Below are 20,107 nucleotides of genomic sequence, written 5' to 3'. Positions count from 1 at the left end.
TCCGGAAGGTTGTAAAGTGCCCAATTGGAAGATGAGGTGCTGTTCCTCCAGTTTGTGTTGGGGTTCACTAGTACATTGCAAAAGGCCAACGATGGTCATGTGGACACACCAACACACCACCTTGCTTTCCTGTCCTGCTCTTTCCCCTGACCTCCAGAAGCTCACCTATTGCAGCAGCCCCGCACTCTCATAATATACATCTTTTCTGATTTTCTTTGCTCTCAGCTCTGCTGAAGGGTCATCCAGACTCAAAACATTGTCTCTATTCTCTCCCCACAGATGTCATCAGATCTGCTGAGATTTTCCAGCATTTTCTGTGGTTGTTTTAGATTTCAGCATCTGCAATATTTTGCTTTTATTCTGGCTATTGAAGTTGCCTTGTTTGCCCAGTGTGATAACCCTCAGGACTTGCATGGAGAATCCTTAATTCATCTCCCTGTGGGATTTATGGAATACGAGTACCCGTGGTAATAGACGATTGCCTACCCACACGGAACTCATCACCCGTGCCCTTGATCAGGCAGACCCCTCAACGGATATCGTCCCAGACGGGACTCGGGTATGCGCACCACAGGGTTGTGGTTTAACTTTTGATTTAAGAACAAAATATTGCTCCTTTCCAGTCTGCTTCCTGTGTCATTACACCCGATGTGGAGATGCCAGCGTTGGACTGGGGTAAACACAGTAAGAGTTTTAACAACACCAGGTTAAAGTCCAACAGGTTTATTTGGTAGCAAATACCATTAGCTTTCGGAGCACTGCTCCTTCGTCAGATGGAGTGGAAATCTGCTCTCAAACAGGGCACAGAGACACCTCTGTATGCCCTGTTTGAGAGCAGATATCCACTCCATCTGACGAATGCAGCGCTCCGAAAGCTAATGGCTTTTGCTACCAAATAAACCTGTTGGACTTTAACCTGGTGTTATTAAAACTCTTACTGTCATTACACCTGGACAGAAGAGATCCACTCAGTAAATTACATCTGCCAAAGTTTTGTACATTAATCTACCAATGTCTATTTGCAACTTCCTGCTCTCATCTGGATTTTTACAGTGTCTCCTAACTGGATGTTGTCAACAAACTAGGATATACAGCTCTCTTCTTCATCTAAGTCAGTTTTAAATTTAATGAAAAACTGAGGCCAAGTATAGATCTCTGCATGAGTCATATTTTGCTCATTATCACACCCATTATCCTGGCTCCCCCACCAACCAATTCCCTATCCATATGAAAGGGTTCCCTTCAGTTCCATGGCTGGGTGGGCCATGGTTTTTATGCCTGATACCAGCTTCCCAAAGCAGCTATTTGGAACTTGGTCTTAAAAAGAGACTCCCAAGAGGACAGCAGGAATGCTTTCAGAATGTCCTCAAAACATCCCTGAAGGGAGCACAAACGCTAGACCATGGCCAGTGACTGATCAAAATGGAGAACATTCATTTGGGAAGGCAGCGAACACATTGAGAGATGTAATTGGAAACATATGGAGGTGAAGTTGAGGGATTTGAGGTAGTGCACAAATCTCCAAAGATGCACTGGGGAATCCCAGAGGGATCTTCACATAAGAATTTGCATGACAGTTGCCCAGAAGTGAAAACTTCCTCTGACATCTGATGCCCTTCTGCCTACAACCCCCTTCCCCCAATAACCTCAACCTCCTATCCCCCCTCCCCCCGAGCACTGATCCCTCAACCCAGACCTTTGATTTCCCTCTGACCTCCAGATGCTCATTTTCTGCTTTTATCATTAGAGCATGTTGGATTATGTAGCAATTCTGAGGATTTCCGTTATTTATTGAAATCCAAGATCAATTTCTCGAGCAGCAAACCAGCAGTAGGAAGACAGTGCGAGAAGCACAGCTCCTCAGTAACAACTGGAAAGAAGATGTCTACAAGTAATTTAGAGCTTCTTTTAAAATTGTCAACCAATCTTTTTTCAGTTTTGCTGCAACTAATGGTGTTAGATTTTGAGTTTAATGAAATGTAATCTCGTTAAAGGGACAGCTTAGTTAATTTCTTTTTATCCAGCTTACTTGCGGGTGTTGGAACTAATGAGTGTCCTTTGCCCTTGGAGAACAAAAAAGCATCGAGGGTGCAAGAGGCTATCTGAAAGGAATATGTAATTTATGGAGATACCTTGGGTATGTTGAGCAATTATGAATTATAAGGATAGATAATCTGGAAATTTCCATAATTCTTTACTTACTTAGAATAATTGCAAAAAGATGAAGTTTTGTACAGCCAGTGGCATTGTTCTCAGTGAGTCAGAAGTTACACTGTTGTAAGGAGAAGCCACATCTCCACAGAAATAATTTGGAAAGGAACAAAATTGAAATGCCACAGGTGCTGGAAATCTGAAATAAGAATAGAAAATGCCTGAAAAATTCAGCGGGTTTGGCAGCATCTGTGGAGGGAGGAGACACCGTTAACATTTCAGATTTGTGATCTTTCAGAACTGGATATGAAACGTTGGCTGGTATTTTACAAACTCGCTTGGGCGAGGCTTGTAAAATCCCACCGAGGCCAACAGAGAATTCCGTTCTGCGAGCCACACCCACCCCGATTCCGGGGCGGGCGTGCCGGTAAAATTCCGGCCGTTAACTCTTTTTCCCTCTCCAGAAATGCTGATGAGTATTTCCAGCATTTCTGTTCATATTTCAGGTTTTGACTTTTGTTTTTGTAGCAATGTTTAATTCATTGCCATCTTCTCTTCCACCTTGAACAAGTTCTGCTCTCCCCTGCAGCTGAATTTCATTTTGTGTTTCTTCTACTTCATTCTCTTTCAATGCTTTCCATTTCCCATCTTGTGTTTGATCAGATATCAATCCACCCTTTGTGATTTGGATGCAGCCATGATTACGGATATCTCCGATACTTTTCAATGTTCCTTGAAGCACTGTTTTCACCACATCCTGGGATCCACACTGAATGTCATGCACTGCCACATACACACACCCATGACCTCTCTTTTCATCATCTCATTCTATCTCAAAGCAGTTCTACTCTGCCCTTTCTCCTCATACCGCCCTTTCATTAAAAACTATTTTTTCCTTTCTCTTCAGGTATGTATTAGTTCCTGGTTAAGCAACAGCTCAATTACCAGCACGGTAGCACAGTGGTTAGCACTGCTGCTTCACAGCTCCAGGGTCCTGGGTTCGATTCCCGGCTTGGGTCACTGTCTGTGTGGAGTTTGCACATTCTCCTCGTGTCTACGTGGGTTTCCTCCGGGTGCTCCGGTTTCCTCCCACAGTCTAAAGATGTGCGGGTTAGGTTGATTGACCATGCTAAAAAATTGACCTGGGATGCGTAGATTAGAGGGATTAGCGAGTAAAATATGTAGGGATATGGGGGTAGGGCCTGGGTGGGATTGTGGTCGGTGCAGACTCGATGGGCCGAATGGCCTCTTTCTGTACTGTAGGGTTTCTATGATGATAACATTGTCATTGTTTTCAAAGCATTCCAAAACTTCCCCCCCCCTTCTCTCTCTCTCTCTGTACTCTCCAGCCCATAACACTTTGAGATATCTGCACTCCTCTAATTCTGACCTCTTGAGCATCTCTGATTGTAACTGCTCCACCACAGATGCTTCCTGATCTGCTTAGTATTTCCAATACTTTGTGTTTTTGTGTCAGATTTCCAACATCCTCAGTATTGAACTTTTGTGAGGTTATGTTTTCATCAGACCCTGTCTGGATACAGCATTCCTTTTTGGGCACGATACCTCAGACAGGGATATTAACTTTGGAAGGTGTACAACAGAAAATAAACAGAATGATTCCAGGGCTAATAGGATTAAGCTGTGAAAACAGTTGCCCAAACCTAGCCTGGATTTCATTGATTTTAGAAGGTTGAGGCATGAAAAATGAAATAATAAGAGGATTCCAAAGAGTAGGTGCAGAGGATCTGTCAACATGAGGGCATAATCTTCAATTTTGAGCTGGGTGGTTTTGGAATAAAATCAGGGAGTACATTCTCACACGAGGGGATGTTGGGTGATCAGAAGTTTAGTGAGTATAAAATGGAGGGAAATGTAGTTGAGCCTCATGGACCTAATGAGCTCAGATAGGGTATGAGAGGAGACAGGAAGTGAAATATGTGCGAACAGGGCTCCGGCAATGGGGGAAGCATTTCCAAAAGTTGAAGCCTGTAGCCCCGTCAATCAGACCTCATTTCCACTGATCAGGTGTTGCATCTTTTCATTCAGACAGGAATGTATTGCTGAGGCTTTATCAGGCTCTGGTCACACTACATTTGGAGTACTGTGAACAATTTTGGGCCCCGTATCTAAGGAAGGATGTGATTGCCCTGGAGAGGGTCCAGAGGAGGTTCACAAGAATGACCCCAGAAATGAAAAGCTTGACGTATGAGGAGCGTTTGAGGACTCTGGGTCTGTACTCGGCGGAGTTTAGAAGGATGAGGGGGGGGGATCTCATTGATACTTACAGAATACTGAAACGCCTGGATAGAGTGGACATGAAGATGTTTCCATTAGTAGGCGAGTCTAGGACCTGAGGGCACAGCTACAGCTTTAGAACTGAGATGAGGAGGAATTTCTTCAGCCAGAGGGTGGTGAATCTATGGAATTCATTGCCACAGAAAGCTGTGGAGGCCAGGTCATTGAGTGTATTTGAGGCAGAGATAGATAGGATCTTACTTGGTAAGGGGATCAAAAGTTACGGGAAAAAGGCGGGAGAATGGAGTTGAGAAACTTATCAGCCTTTATTGAATGGTGGAGCAGACTCGATGGGCCAATTGGCCTAATTCTGCTCCTATATCTTATGGTCCTATGGACAGCTGATCCTGGCTCACTCTGTGAGAGGGAGATGAAATTATCTTCCAACCTCACAGTAGACCTGTAGAGGGTCTCTCCCCTCCTCCCCCCCTGGCAAAGTTACCAAGGAATTCCTTAGAAAGGCTCAAGAATTTCAACATCACTGGATTCTATTACAGTCTGCACTGTAAAGCGAAACACAGTGGAGGTGACAATCTGTACATTGCCTTGTGGCTTTTTTTTAGTGAAATTCAGTATAAAAGAAATGCTTTTTTCAACATGTTGCAAACAGAAGTTCATCTCTTTTATTTCATGGCTGACCAGACTTCTTGTAGGATGCCTGTCACTACATAAATAATTCCTTGCCAAAACCTCCCACTTTACTCCTGTCTAGACGTTTGCATCATAGAGGAAACATATTAACGTAAAAGAACTGATAAATGTTCAAAGCATTTAGGAAAAGCTGAAACGGTTTGAGGACAGTGCTTTGTGTGACCTTGTGGCAGAGTACTCTGGAAGTACAGAGGAAAATTAAGAATGAGGCATGTTACTTGGAGCAGTGAAATGAGATCACCTTGCATCTGGGGCACTTTGCTTATTGAGGTTTTGAGTCACATGGTCGCAACTGTGAATTCCCACCAGTCTTTCAAACACTTGTGTTGAAGTATGTGTGAAATAAATGCTGTCTGGTGATCTTATCAGCTCATCTGTTTTCTGCTCCATGGTTATAATAGTATTATGGCAGGTCAGAGGAGGCCAGGGTAAGTTTGCATCTCTTGAGATCGAGTCTGTTTTCCTTGTCCGAGGTAAAGATTTTCTAAAGAGCCTGAGCTAGTGAGACAGTAAACTCCTTTCAAACTGACATTTGTTAAATTTAGAACTTACTGCGTGATGACAGTTTCACATGCTAGTTTATTGTACTTGCAGAAATTATTTTATAGGGAATCGACAGTGGATAGTTTGTTGTGCAGCTTTTTAGTAAAGATCAGAACTATATTTCACTATAACATTCTGAACATGTTACCAGAAATTACAGATCATCAATGTTTTCTGACTGATAAGTATGGAATGTCATTAATCCCAGGTACTAATACTCCAATTATTAAACATTTTACAAGGCTCTGAAGTCCAGTTTAAATTTACAGTATTCTCCATCTATGTTTGATCTTGAACTGACTAAGACTGGAACAACAGCATCACTGGATTAATTTCATCTATTTATTAGTATCGCAAGTAGCCTTACATTAACACTGCAATGAAGTTACTGTGAAAATCCCCTAGTGACAACTGAAAAACACTTAACCAAGTTTAACGTATTCAGACTAGCAAAAGGTTCGCTTAATTTATGATGTCTGCCCTAAATAGAGTTTTCTGCCTGGAACATCAGAGAATTTACTAACATTGGAATAATCCCCAAGTTCGTTTTTTAAAAAACATGATATTAATTTTGGCGTTAACTTTATTGATCGTTATAATTTACCTTGAAGCAGAAAAAGGTGGGTAGGGTGGTTTGGGTTTTTGCATGCCAGCAAATGCATTAGGCAGTAATGTACACAACGTCATGCTTTATGGCATGCATTCTGATGAGAGTTATGAACATGTCCTAAAACCTTCAAAAAGATCTTCCTTCTTGGCTCAAAACTGCTTGAAAGTTGGTTCTGTGCAGAATCACTGCAGATCTAGATCATGAATCTCAGAAGGCAATATATATATATAGACAGGATGTGATATTTGGAATGGTGTCCAAAGCATATCTTGTGGTGAGGATTTACTAAATACAATTGGTTAACAGAAGTGAATTTTATCAAATATCAAGTGAGATTGTCAGGGTTGCTAAAAAGTTGGCAAAATGTTTTAAAATCTGCTTGTATCAATCACAGTAAGAAGTTTAACAACACCAGGTTAAAGTCCAACAGGTTTATTTGGTAGCAAAAGCCACACAAGCTTTCGGAGCTGCAAGCCCCTTCTTCAGGTGAGTGGGAATTCTGTTCACAAACAGAGCATATAAAGACACAAACTCAATTTACATGAATAATGGTTGGAATGCGAATACTTACAACTAATCAAGTCTTTAAGAAACAAAACAATGTGAGTGGAGAGAGCATCAAGACAGGCTAAATAAGATGTGTATTGTCTCCAGACAAGACAGCCAGTGAAACTCTGTGGGGGTTACAAATAGTGTGCCATGAACCCAATATCCCGGTTGAGGCCGTCCTCGTGTGTGCGGAACTTGGCTATCAGTTTCTGCTCAGCACTTCAGCGGTCACGGGCATTCGGCCTCTGATATTCGGGTAAGCGTTCTCCAAGGCGGCCTTCGCGACACACGACGGCGCAGAGTCGCTGAGCAGAAACTGATAGCCAAGTTCCGCACACACGAGGACGGCCTCAACCGGGATATTGGGTTCATGGCACACTATTTGTAACCCCCACAGAGTTTCACTGGCTGTCTTGTCTGGAGACAATACACATCTTTTTAGCCTGTCTTGATGCTCTCTCCACTCACATTGTTTTGTTTCTTAAAGACTTGATTAGTTGTAAGTATTCGCATTCCAACCATTATTCATGTAAATTGAGTTTGTGTCTTTATATGCTCTGTTTGTGAACAGAATTCCCACTCACCTGAAGAAGGGGCTTGCAGCTCCGAAAGCTTGTGTGGCTTTTGCTACCAAATAAACCTGTTGGACTTTAACCTGGTGTTGTTAAACTTCTTACTGTGTTTACCCCAGTCCAACGCCGGCATCTCCACATCATGTGTATCAATCACTACAATCTTCTCGAACATGAGAGAAAATTCAATCCATGAGCCACAACTCCAGTGACAGAAAAATAAATCATTAGTACACAAATAATTACTGTTAATATCCCAATGAGGTAAATGGTCATCCCTCTAAAATATTGTGCAAAAGTATTTCCAGAATTACTGAATGAAGTGATGATCCAGGGTATTTTGTCATTGGACAGTGTGGTGTGAGCATTGCAAACAACTTTCATATTGAGAGTGAGGTCCCTTCCCCTTAATATAGGATTTATCTGTGTATTTGAGTCCTTTTGCAAGCAAAGAGCCAATTGATTCCTGAAGCATGTGAAACTTCGCCTGCATTAGTATCAGAGCCAGAGAAATATACAGCGCAGAAAACACCCTTCAGCCCATCGAGTCTGCACTGACAATAACTACCACTGAAGCCAAATCCCATTTTCCAGCGCTTGTCCCATATCCTTGAATATTATGATATTTCAAGTGCTCATCCAGATATTTTTTAAAGCTTGTGAGGTTTCTGGTGTTCACGGCCGTCCAGGCAGTGCATTCCAGATTCCCACCACCCTCTGAGTGGAAAGGCTTTTTCTTAAATCCCCTCTGAATCTCCTGCCCCTTACCATGAAACTATGTCCCCTTGTGATTGACTCCTCAACCAAGGGGAGCATTGGCCACATTCATTGAAAAAAAAATGATCAGAACGTGATCCTGTGCCGTGAAAGGCAAGAATATTCAACCATCTCATATATATTATGACTTGGTGTGCTATGCTGTGCCGGTGCAGTATGGCTAAGAACTTAAGGCTCTCTATAATTTCATTTGGGCTGTGAGGTTGACTGAACAAGTGTCGAGATCTGAAGCAGAGAACACCATCCGTTTGACACACTGTTCTCAAAATAGTTTGTTCTTGGTCCAGGTCTCTCACTCCTCCTTCTCTCCATGGATGTTTTGGACAGCACGATGATAAAACAAATCGCAGCCAATATCCAATGTTAACAATGGCAAGAATTCATTGGAGATTCTTTGAATAATTTATCAGTTTAATTTTTGCATATAGGGGTTGTTATCTAAATCTGCTCCAAAGATGGTGCTTACTATTGGAATTTGGACTGTGCTCGCCCATAATTTTCTATCCATTGAAATATACAAAATTAATTTCACAATATGGGTCACAGTGTGCAAATCTCCATGCCAGGGAAAAGCAGTGTGAAAGTATCCATTATGGTGAAATGGATAATTAGATCGAGCCTAAAGCAAACAACCTTCATTTTTAATAGTTTGAACAAATGGATTTAGTGACTGCTGAAAACATTTAACCAAGTTTAACGTATTCAGACTAGCAGACGATTAGCTTTAATTTATGATGTCTGCCCAAAATAGCTTTCTGTCTGGAACATCGTAGACTTTACCAAAATTTAAATAATTCCCAAGTTTGTTATTTTTAAAAAGCATTGTATTAATGTTGATGTTAACTTTATTGATTATTATAATTTACCTTGAAGCAGAAATATTCATTCTCATGATATAAATTCAATATTAATTTAAATTTAAATCTGAAGTTTTTTTTCCCAGAACTGCATCTAGCCTTCGCATCAAAATGTTATCTTTGTCCCAAGGTAATTGTGTTTAGGAAAAGCAACAATTTGCATCCATATACTGCCTTTAATATAGGCTAACAGCATTATCAGGCAAAACTTAGCACCAGCCCAAGTCAAGAAATATTAGGATGGGAGACCAAAAGTTTAGTTAAAGGTGGGTCTTCATGGTGAAGAGAAAAACAGAGCGTTTAGGGAGGGAATTGCAGAACCTCGTACCTGGAGGGTTGATAATACAGTCTCCAATAGTAAGACAAAAGGAGTGGGGGATTAACAAGAGGTCAGAATTGGTGGTGCTATAGTGGCCACGAAAGACATGAGGGATCATCAATAGATCTCCCCGTGGGCTTTGTGGCGTATGAACTCCCCTATTGAGCTAGTGGGGGCTCATCCAATGAGAAACGAGCAACGGGGCTTAAAACCTGCTGCCTCAACCTAGACTGGCATTCTGAAGGGCCCCGTGCTCGAACTTGTGTGTTGTAAGCCATGGATACGCCTCTTTTCCGTTTTGTGAAGAAAAGGGTTATGGTGATGGAAGACTGGCCTTGGGAGACTAATGCGGGTGCAATACATCTCAGAGGATTGTAGAGCTTGGGAAGGTCACCGGGATAGGGAGCAGCGAGGTCCTGGAGGGAGTTAAACACAAGGATGAGAATTTTAGAAACAAAATGTTGGTGTACTGGGAACCAATTAAGATCAGTGTGTACACAGGTGATGGGTGAATGAAAAAGGAATGAAAGGCTTCCATTTGGAAAAAGATAAAGTTGCCCTAGTCCCAGGTGACCATAGGATGCTCTCCTCTTTGAGGGGGAGAGCTGGGTGGTGGTGATCTAACCTGAAGATCACCACACCACAGGTGAGGGGCAAAGTTGAGAAAATGTGAGGTCATCCATTTTGGTAGGAATAACAGCAAAATGGACTATTATTTAAATGGTAGAAAATTGCAGCATGTTGCTGTGCAGAGGGACCTGGGTGTCCTTGTGCAAGAATCACAAGGAGTTGGTTTGCAGCAGGTAATTAAGAAGGCAAATGGAACTTTGTCCTTCATTACTGGAGGGATGGAGTGTAGAAACAGTGAGGTTATGTTGCAGCTGTATAAGGTGCTGGTGAGGCCACACTGGGAGTACTGTGTACAGTTTTGGTCTCCTTACTTGAGAAAGGATATACTGGCACTGGAGGAGGTGCAGAGGAGATTCACAAGGTTGATTCTGGAGTTGAGAGGTTTGGCTTATGAGGAGAAACTGAGTAGACTGGGGCTATAGTCATTGGAATTCAAAAGAATGAGGGGAGGTCTTATAGAAACAGATACGATTATGAAGGGAATAGATAAGATAGAAGCAGGGAAGTTGTTTCCACTGGCGGGTGAAACTAGAACTAGGGGGCATAGCCTCAAAATAAGGGGGAGCAGATTTAGGACTGAGTTGAGGAGGAACTTCTCCACCCAAATGGTTGTGAATCTGTGGAATTCCCTGCCAGTGAAGCAGTTGAGGCTACCTCATTGAATGTTTTTAAGGCAAGGAGAGATAAATTTTTGAACAGTAAAGGAATTAAGGGTTACGGTGAGTGGGCGGGTAAGTGGAACTGAATCCACGAAAAGATCAGCCATGATCTTATTGAATGATGGAGCAGGCTCGAGGGGCCAGATGGCCCACTCCTGCTCCTAGTTCTTATGTTCAAACAGTATAGCATTTCCAGAGTACTGCACTAGAGTATCAGCAGTTATTTATGTGCTCCAGTCTCTGGAATGAGACTTGAACCCTCAACTTTTTGACTGAGATGAGAGAGTGTTACCCACGAAGTCACTGACACACAGGGTGGATTCTCTCCCCTCCCTGCCGGTGAGATAAATGGTGGGTGGGAGAAATCTACGGGAGGCCCAAAAATCGGTTTCATGCCACTGTGACTTGACAGTAGGATCTTCTGATGCGGCTCGCTTTGACGAATCGGGAATCCTGCAGGATGCTGGCGTGAAACCGATTTGCATTGCGCTAATGAGATGATGATGAAAGACCAACTGGAACTTTCTCCCCACCCTCAATTCTCCGTGTTGCCAGCAGAAAAACATGTTAGTCCAGAACCCGTTGGACCAATGTGGCAAGCAAAAGTCAATACTTCCCTGCAGAAGGCCTGGGACCACCTTCAGAGTCCAGTGAATCCGGACCCTAGAACACCACAATAGTGGGTGGAGGGAATCCGGACCCTAGAACACCACAATAGTGGGTGGATCTTTCAGCTTTGTCTTTGAGGAGATCCATCTGCCAGCCTCAAGAGTGTTCCTGGAGGTGCATCATCATCTTCCTTCAGGAGGTCCATCTTCTTTTTTCCAATGGTGGACCAGTGACATTTACATAGAACACAGAACAGTACAGCACAGAACAGGCCCTTCGGCCCACGATGTTGTGCCGAGCTTTATCTGAAACCAAGATCAAGCTATCCCACTCCCTATCATCCTGGTGTGCTCCATGTGCCTATCCAATAACCGCTTAAATGTTCCTAAAGTGTCTGACTCCACTAACACTGCAGGCAGTCCATTCCACACCCCAACCACTCTCTGAGTAAAGAACCTACCTCGGACATCCTTCCTATATCTCCCACCATGAACCCTATAGTTATTCCCCCTTGTAATAGCTCCATCCACCCGAGGAAATAGTCTTTGAACGTTCACTCTATCTATCCCCTTCATCATTTTATAAACCTCTATTAAGTCTCCCCTCAACCTCCTCGGCTCCAGAGAGAACAGCCCTAGCTCCCTCAACCTTTCCTCATAAGACCTACCCTCCAAACCAGGCAGCATCCTGGTAGATCTCCTTTACACTCTTTCCAGCGCTTCCACATCGTTCTTATAGTGAGGTGACCAGAACTGCACACAATATTCCAAATGTGGTCTCACCAAGGTCCTGTACAGTTGCAGCATAACCCCATGGCTCTTAAACTCCAACCCCCTGTTAATAAAAGCTAACACACTATAGGCCTTCTTCACAGCTCTACCCACTTGAGTGGCAACCTTCAGAGATCTGTGGATATGGACCCCAAGATCTCTCTGTTCCTCCACAGTCTTCAGAACCCTACCTTTGATCCTGTAATCCACATTTAAATTAGTCCTACCAAAATGAATCACCTCACATTTATCAGGGTTAAACTCCATCTGCCATTTTTCAGCCCAGCTTTGCATCCTATCTATGTCTCTTTGCAGTCTACAACAGCCCTCCACCTCATCCACTACTCCACCAATCTTGGTGCCATCAGCAAATTTACTGATCCACCCTTCAGCTCCCTCCTCTAAGTCATTAATAAAAATCACAAAGAGCAGAGGACCAAGCACTGATCCCTGTGGCACTCCGCTAGCAACCTGCCTCCAGTCCGAAAATTTTCCATCCACCACCATCCTCTGTCTTCAATCAGATAGCCAGTTAGCTATCCAATCGGCTAACTTTCCCTCTATCCCACACCTCCTTGCTTTCATCATAAGCCGACCAACGCCATACTAAAATCCATGTATATGACATCAATGCCCGACCTTCATCAACACACTTAGTTACCTCCTCAAAAAATTCTATCAAATTTATGAGGCACGACTTGCCCTTCACGAATCCGTGCTGACTATCCCGGATTAATCCGCATCTTTCTAAATGGTCGAAAATCCCATCCCTAAGGACCTTTTCTACCAACTTACCAACCACCGAAGTAAGACTAACCGGCCTATAATTATCAGGGTCATTTCTATTCCCTTTCTTAAACAGAGGAACAACATTCGCCACTCTCCAGTCCTCTGGCACCATCCCCATGGACAGTGAGGACCCAAAGATCAAAGCCTCTGCAATTTCATCCCTTGCCTCCCAAAGAATCCTAGGATATATTTCATCAGGCCCAGGGGACTTATCGACCTTCAGTTTATTCAAAACTGCTAGTACATCCTCCCACCGAACATCTACTTCCTCCAGCCTATTAGCCTGTAACAACTTCTCTTCCTCAAAAACATGGCCCCTCTCCTTGGTGAACACTGAAGAAAAGTATTCATTCATCACCTCTCCTATCTCTACTGACTCCATACACAAGTTCCCACTACTGTCCTTGACCGGCCCTAACCTCACCCTGGTCATTCATTTATTCCTCACATAAGAGTAAAAAGCCTTGGGGTTTTCCTTGATCCGACCCGCCAAGGACTTCTCATGCCCCCTCCTAGCTCTCCTAAGCCCCTTTTTTTACTCATTCCTTGCTAACTTGTAACCCTCAATGGATCCATCTGAACCTTGTTTCCTCATCCCTATATAAGTTTCCCTCTTCCTTTTTACAAGACATTCCACCTCTCTTGTGAACCATGGTTCCCTCACTCGGCCATTTCCTCCTTGCCTGACAGGGACATACCTATATCAAGGACACACAGTATTTGTTCCTTGAAAAAGTTCCACTTTTCATTAGTGCCTTTCCCTGACAGTTTCTGTTCCCATCTTATGCCCCCTAATTCATGCCTAATCGCATCATAATTACCTCTCCCCCTTTTAAATCTATCACCTTTTAAATATAACACTTTGATATAATGGCAGGATGCAGGCTATCATACCTGCCCCAGCACAGAAGATTATGCAAAACCCACAAATGTGTAATTACTTTCACCAGCAGAAGATAAAGCATGGTTTCCTGTCAGCAATTGCAGTGGGAAACACTCCCCTTCTCTGCCCCCACCACAGGAGGTCGGCCCAGATGGGGGAATTCTGCCCATGCGACCTGGCATCGGTCAGTAAACAGGCAGCAAAGGTTTGGATGAACTTAAAGTAAAATTTTGATGTAACGAAGGAACTATGGGCTGTTGAAGTTATTAAAAAACATAGAGTAATAGACTACTCAAACATTTTACTGTTTTAGGAAAAGCAATTAAAGTTTACATTTAAATATTTTTTGCAGGAGATAAAATTGCCATCAGGTATTGCATATTTAATTCCAAGGTGCTTCTAATGAGTTTATAACTTAATAGAGTAAACATGTCAGAGTGGTCTCCCAAAGTGTTCCTGTTATTTTTGTGTATGTACTTGCCATTCTGATGAATAGTTAGAAACGATAGGAGACTACTTGGCCCATTGTATTTGTTCTAGCAGAAAAGAGCGATCTAGTTTAATCTCAAAAGCCAGCTTGGTCAATTACCCCATAGTGTTCACTCCTTCAGCTTCTGACGCATAGTGGCAGCAGTGTGTACCATCTGCAAGATGCAATTCAGCAACTCACCAAGGCTCTTTTGACAGCAACTTCCAAACCTGCAATCTCTACCACCTGGAAGGACAAGGGCAGCAGATACATGGGAACACCACTATCTGCAGGTTCCCCGCCAAGCCACACACCATTCTGACTTAGAACTATTTCGGCCGTCCAGGGTCAAAATCCTGGAACTCCCTCCATAACAGTCCTGTGGTGTACTTATGTACTTAGTTCAAGAAGGTGGCTCACCATCACCTTCAAAGGGCAATTAGAGATGTGCAATAAATGCTGGCTGAGCCAGTAATGGCCACAATCTACGAGGCGGCACTGTGGCACAGTGGTTAGCACTGCTGCCTAACAGCGCCAGGGACCCGAGTTCGATTCCAGCCTTGGGTGACTGTGTGTGTGGTTTTCACATTCTCCCTGTGTCTGCATGGGTTTCCTCCGGGTTCTCCACCGTCCAAAAATGTGCAGGTTAGGGGGATTAGCATGGTAAAATATGTGGGGTTACGTGGCCTGGGTGGGATGCTGTTTTGGAGAGTCGGTACAGACACGATGGGCTGAATGGCCTCATTCTGCACTGTAAGGATTCTATGAATGAATAATAAAAGGTTACAACACTTTGACTGCATATCCAAATATTTTTTAAATGTGATGAGCATTTCTGCCTCTATCACTCTTTCAGGCAGTAAGTTCCAGGTCTGGGTGAAAAAAATACTCCTCATTATTTTAAATCTGTGCTCCCTATCTAACCCATCGAGACCCCCATAATTTTAAGTGCTCAAATAAAGCTCCCCTCAGTCTCCTGTGTTCCACAGAAAGCAACCTCAGACCGTTGAATCTTTCCTCTGAGCTAAAATTCTTAATTCCTGACAACATCCTCATGGACCACCTCTGTGCCCTTGCCCAAAAATCACATCCTTTCTGTAGTGCAATGATCAGCAAATGTGCTCAGTATTCTATCTGTGGTCTAGTTTCTTTCTTATACAGTTCGAGTATAACCTCCCAAACTTATAATCTATACATCAGCCAATAAAGTGTCCTGTGTGCCTTCTTAAACTTCTTATCTCCCTGTGCTAACACCTTCAGGCATCTGTGGACATTCACTGCCTGGTCTCTCTATGCCTCTGCACTTCAGACTAAACTCCTTATACACCTATGACGGTGTGGCCAAATTCCCCTCCAACTCGATTTTCAAGTTTGCTGATGACACCACCGTAGTGGGTCAGATCTCAAATAATGACGAGACAGAGTACAGGAATGAGATAGAGAATCTGGTGAACTGGTGCGGTGACAATAATCTCTCCCTCAATGTCAACAAAACGAAGGAGATTGTCATCAACTTCAGGAAGCGTAGAGGAGAACATGCCCCAGTCTACATCAATGGGGACGAAGTAGAAAGCGTCGAGAGCTTCAGGTTTTTCGATGTCCAGATCACCAACAATCTGTCCTGGGCCCCCATGCCAACACTATAGTTAAGAATGCCCGCCAACGCTTCTACTTTCTCAGAAGACTAAGGAAATTTGTCCGCAACGACTCTCACCAACTTTTAGAGATAAATCATAGAAAGCTACTTTCTCAGAAGGCAAAAGAAAATGCTGGAAAATTTTAGCAGGTCTGGCAGCATCTGTGAGGAGAGAAAAGAACTGACATTTCGAGTCCAGATGACCCTTTGTCAAAGGATGATTCTGTCTACACTTGCCAGTGCCTCGGCAAAGCAGCCAACATAATTAAGCACGCCACACATCCTGGACATTCTCTCTTCCACCTTCTTCCATTGGGAAAAAGAGACAAAAGTCTGAGGTCACTTTTGTCTGATCATTGCACTACAGAGGTGCAGAGGTAAGAGGAATTACAAAATCAATGGTAGAGGAGAGGGAGCGAGTGCAAGTGAATGAGGGCATTCAAGTAGTTAAAGGAGTAGAGGGCGAGGGAGAGGTTGATAGTGTTTCATCAAATCGGGTCCAGATAAAAGCTGGAATAAAGACACTTTGCCTGAATGCACGAAGCATTTGGAACAAAGTTAATGAGTTGATGGTGCAAATCAGCACAAATGGGTATGATCTAGTGGCCATTACAGAAACGTGGCTGCAGGGAGACCAGGACTGGGAGATGAATATCCAGGGGTATCAGGCATTTAGGAAGAATAGACAGGAAGGAAAAGGTGGTGGGGTAGCTCTGTTAATGAAAGATAATATCAAGGTAGTAGTGAGGGATGACATAGGCTCTAAGGAACAAAACGTGGAATTGTTATGGGTAGAGATAAGGAATAGTAGGGGGAGAAAGACACTAGTAGGCGTGGTCTATAGGCCCCCAAATAATAATGTTGAGATGGGGCGGGCTATAAACAAACAAATAATGGATGCGTGCAAAAATGGAACGGCAATAATCATGGGGGACTTCAACCTGCATATTGATTGGCTGACTCAAGTTGGACGTGGTGTGATGGAGGAAGAGTTCTTAGAATGCTGTCGAGATAGTTACCTTGAACAGTATGTTACAGAACCGACGAGGGAACGAGTTATCTTAGATCTGTTAATGTGTAACGAGGTAGGTAGAATTAAGGATGTTCTTGTGAAGGACCCTCTTGGGTCAAGTGATCACAATATGGTCGAATTTCTGGTACAAATGGAAGAGGAGTAAGTAGGGTCCCATACCAGTGTCCTCTGTTTGAACAGAGGGAAGTACGATAGGATGATGGCTGAATTGGCTAAGGTGGACTGGGAGAGCAGACTGGTAGGTAGGACAGCTGAGGAACAGTGGAGGATTTTTAAGGAGATCTTTTTCAGTACTCAGCAACAATATATTCGGGTGATAAAGAAGGACTGTAAGAAAAGGGATAACCAGGGATAACGAAGGAATTTAAGGAGAGTATTAAATTAAAGACCGATGCGTACAGAGTGGCCAAAAATAGTGGAGAATCGGAAGATTGGGAAAACTTTAAGAGACAACAAAGAACGACTAAGAAAGCGATAAAGCAAGGAAAGATAGGTTATGAAGCTAAACTAGCTCTAAATATTAAAAATGATAGTAACAGCTTTTACAAATATATAAAAAGGAATAGAGTGGCAAGAGTGAATGTTGGACCCTTGGAGGACGAGAGGGGGGATTTAATAGTGGGAAATGAGGAAATGGCTGAAACTTTAAATAGGTTTTTTGTGTCGGTCTTCACGGTGGAAGACACAAATAGTTTACCGAATATTAACGATAGAGGGTTGGTAGGAGGAGAGGTACTCAATACAATTAAAATTACCAGGGAGGCAGTGCTTGGTAGGCTAACGGGACTGAAAGTGGACAAGTCCCCGGGCCCGGATGGAATGCATCCCAGGATACTGAAAGAAATGTCAGAGGTAATAGCGGATGCGTTAGTGGTTACTTATCAAAATTTGTTGGATTCTGGGGTAGTGCCGGCGGATTGGAAAACGGCTAATGTTACGTCGCTGTTTAAAAAAGGAAATAGACAAAAGGCAGGTAACTACAGGTCGGTTAGCTTAACGTCTGTAGTTGGGAAAATGCTGGAATCCATCATTAAAGAAGAAATAGCAGGCCATCTGGATAAGAATGGTTCGATTAAGCAGACGCAGCATGGATTCATGAGGGGAAAGTCGTGCTTGACGAACTTGTTGGATTTTTATGAAGATGTGACTAGTGCGGTTGACGGAGGGGAACCGGTGGATGTGGTGTTTTTGGATTTCCAAAAGGCGTTTGATAAGGTGCCTCACAAAAGGTTGCTGAAGAAGATTGGGTCACACGGAGTTGGGGGTAGGGTGTTAGCGTGGATTGGGGATTGGCTATCCGACAGGAAGCAGAGAGTCGGAATAAATGGGTGCTTTTCTGGTTGGCAGATGGTAACTAGTGGTGTGCCGCAGGGATCGGTACTGGGGCCTCAACTGTTTACCATTTATATAGACGATCTGGAGGAGGGGACTGAGTGTAGGGTAACAAAGTTTGCAGACGACGCAAAGATAAGTGGAAAAGTGAATCGTGTGGAGGGCGTAGAAGGTCTGCAGAGAGATTTGGACAGGCTGAGTGAGTGGGCGAGGATCTGGCAGATGGAGTATAACGTTGACAAATGCGAGGTTATTCACTTTGGAAGAAATAATAGCAAATTGGATTATTATCTAAATGGAAAAAAATTACAACATGCTACTGTGCAAAGGGACCTGGGGGTCCTTGTGCATGAGACGCAAAAACCCAGTCTGCAGGTGCAACAGGTGATCAAGAAGGCAAATGGGATGTTGGCCTATATCGCAAGGGGGATAGAATATAAAAGCAGATAAGTCTTGCTGCATCTGTACAGGGCATTGGTGAGGCCGCAGCTGGAATACTGTGTGCAGTATTGATCCCCTTATTTGCGGAAGGATATATTGGCCTTGGAGGGAGTGCAGAGAAGGTTCACCAGGTTGATACTAGAGATGAGGGGTGTTGATTATGAGGAGAGACTGAGCAGATTGGGTTTGTACTCGTTGGAATTTAGAAGGCTGAGGGGGATCTTATAGAGACCTATAAGCTAATGAAGGGGCTGGATAGGGTAGAGATGGAGAGATTCTTTCCAGTTAGAAAGGAAGCTAGAACTAGAGGGCACAGCCTCAAAATAAAGGGGGGTCAGTTTAGGACAGAGTTGAGGAGGAACTTCTTCTCTCAGAGGGTGGTGAATCTCTGGAATTCTCTGCCCACTGAAGTAGTGGAGGCTACCTCGTTGAATATGTTTAAATCACGGTTAGATGGATTCCTGATCGGTAAGGGAATTAAGGGTTATGGGGATCAGGTGGGTAAGTGGAACTGATCCACTTCAGATCAGCAATGATCTTATTGAATGGCGGGGCAGGCTCGAGGGGCTAGATGGCCTACTCCTGCTCCTATTTCTTATGTTCTTATGTTCTCATGTACAGGAAGTGAGCTTTGACAAAGAGTCATCTGGACTCGAAACGTCAGCTCTTTTCTCTCCTTACAGATGCTGCCAGACCTGCTGAGATTTTCCAGCATTTTCTCTTTCGGTTTCAGGTACCAATATCTGCTGTAATTTGTTTTTATTAAGGAAGTTTGGCATATCAGCTACGACTCTCACCAACTTTTACAGACGCACCATGGAAAGCATTCTCTCTGGCTGTATCACAGCTTGGTATGGCTCCTGCTCTGCCCAAGACTGCAAGAAACTACAGAAAGTCGTGAATGAAGGCCAATCTATCACACAAACCAGCCTCCTGCCCATTGAGTCTGTCTACACTTGCCACTGCCTCGGCAAAGCAACCAGCATAGTTAAGGACCCCATGCACCCCAACATACTCTCTTCCACCTTCTTCCGTTGGGAAAAAGATACAAAAGTCTGAGGTCACGTACCAACCGATTCAAGAACAACTTCTTCCGTGCTGCCATGATGTGGGGATGCCGGCGTTGGAGTAGACACAGTAAGAAGTCTCACAACACCAGGTTAAAGTGCAACAGGTTTGTTTGGTAGCACGAGCTTTCGGAACACTGCTCCTTCATTAGGTGAGTCACCTGATGAAGGGGCAGCACTCTGAAAGCTCGTGCTACCAAATAAATCTGTTGAACTTTAACCTGGTGTTGAGAGACTTCTTACTGTCCCTGCTGCCATCAGACGTTTGAATGGACCTACCTTGCATTAAGTTGATCTTTCTCTGCATCCTAGCTATGACTGTAACACTACATTCTGCACTCTCTCCTTTCCTTCTCTATGAACGGTATGCTTTGTACAGCACGCAAGAAACAATACTATTCACTGTATACTAATACGTGTGACAATAATAAATCAAATCAAATCAGAATCTTGCATCTTAAC

The 20,107-nt window shown here is 43.5% G+C and overlaps 1 protein-coding gene across 1 annotated transcript in view; it reads left to right on the top strand.

Annotated features, from left to right (window-relative positions):
• The window catches only part of cntln (centlein, centrosomal protein), a 420,736-nt gene that overhangs the window by 198,435 nt on the left and 202,194 nt on the right, over positions 1–20,107 (top strand). The window lies entirely within an intron of this gene.

Source organism: Mustelus asterias, chromosome 6 (genome assembly GCF_964213995.1).
Source record: "Mustelus asterias chromosome 6, sMusAst1.hap1.1, whole genome shotgun sequence".
In the NCBI taxonomy this organism is placed as follows: domain Eukaryota; kingdom Metazoa; phylum Chordata; class Chondrichthyes; order Carcharhiniformes; family Triakidae; genus Mustelus; species Mustelus asterias.
The sequence above is the reverse complement of the archived record's forward strand: the minus strand, read 5'-3'. Positions and strand labels throughout refer to the sequence as shown.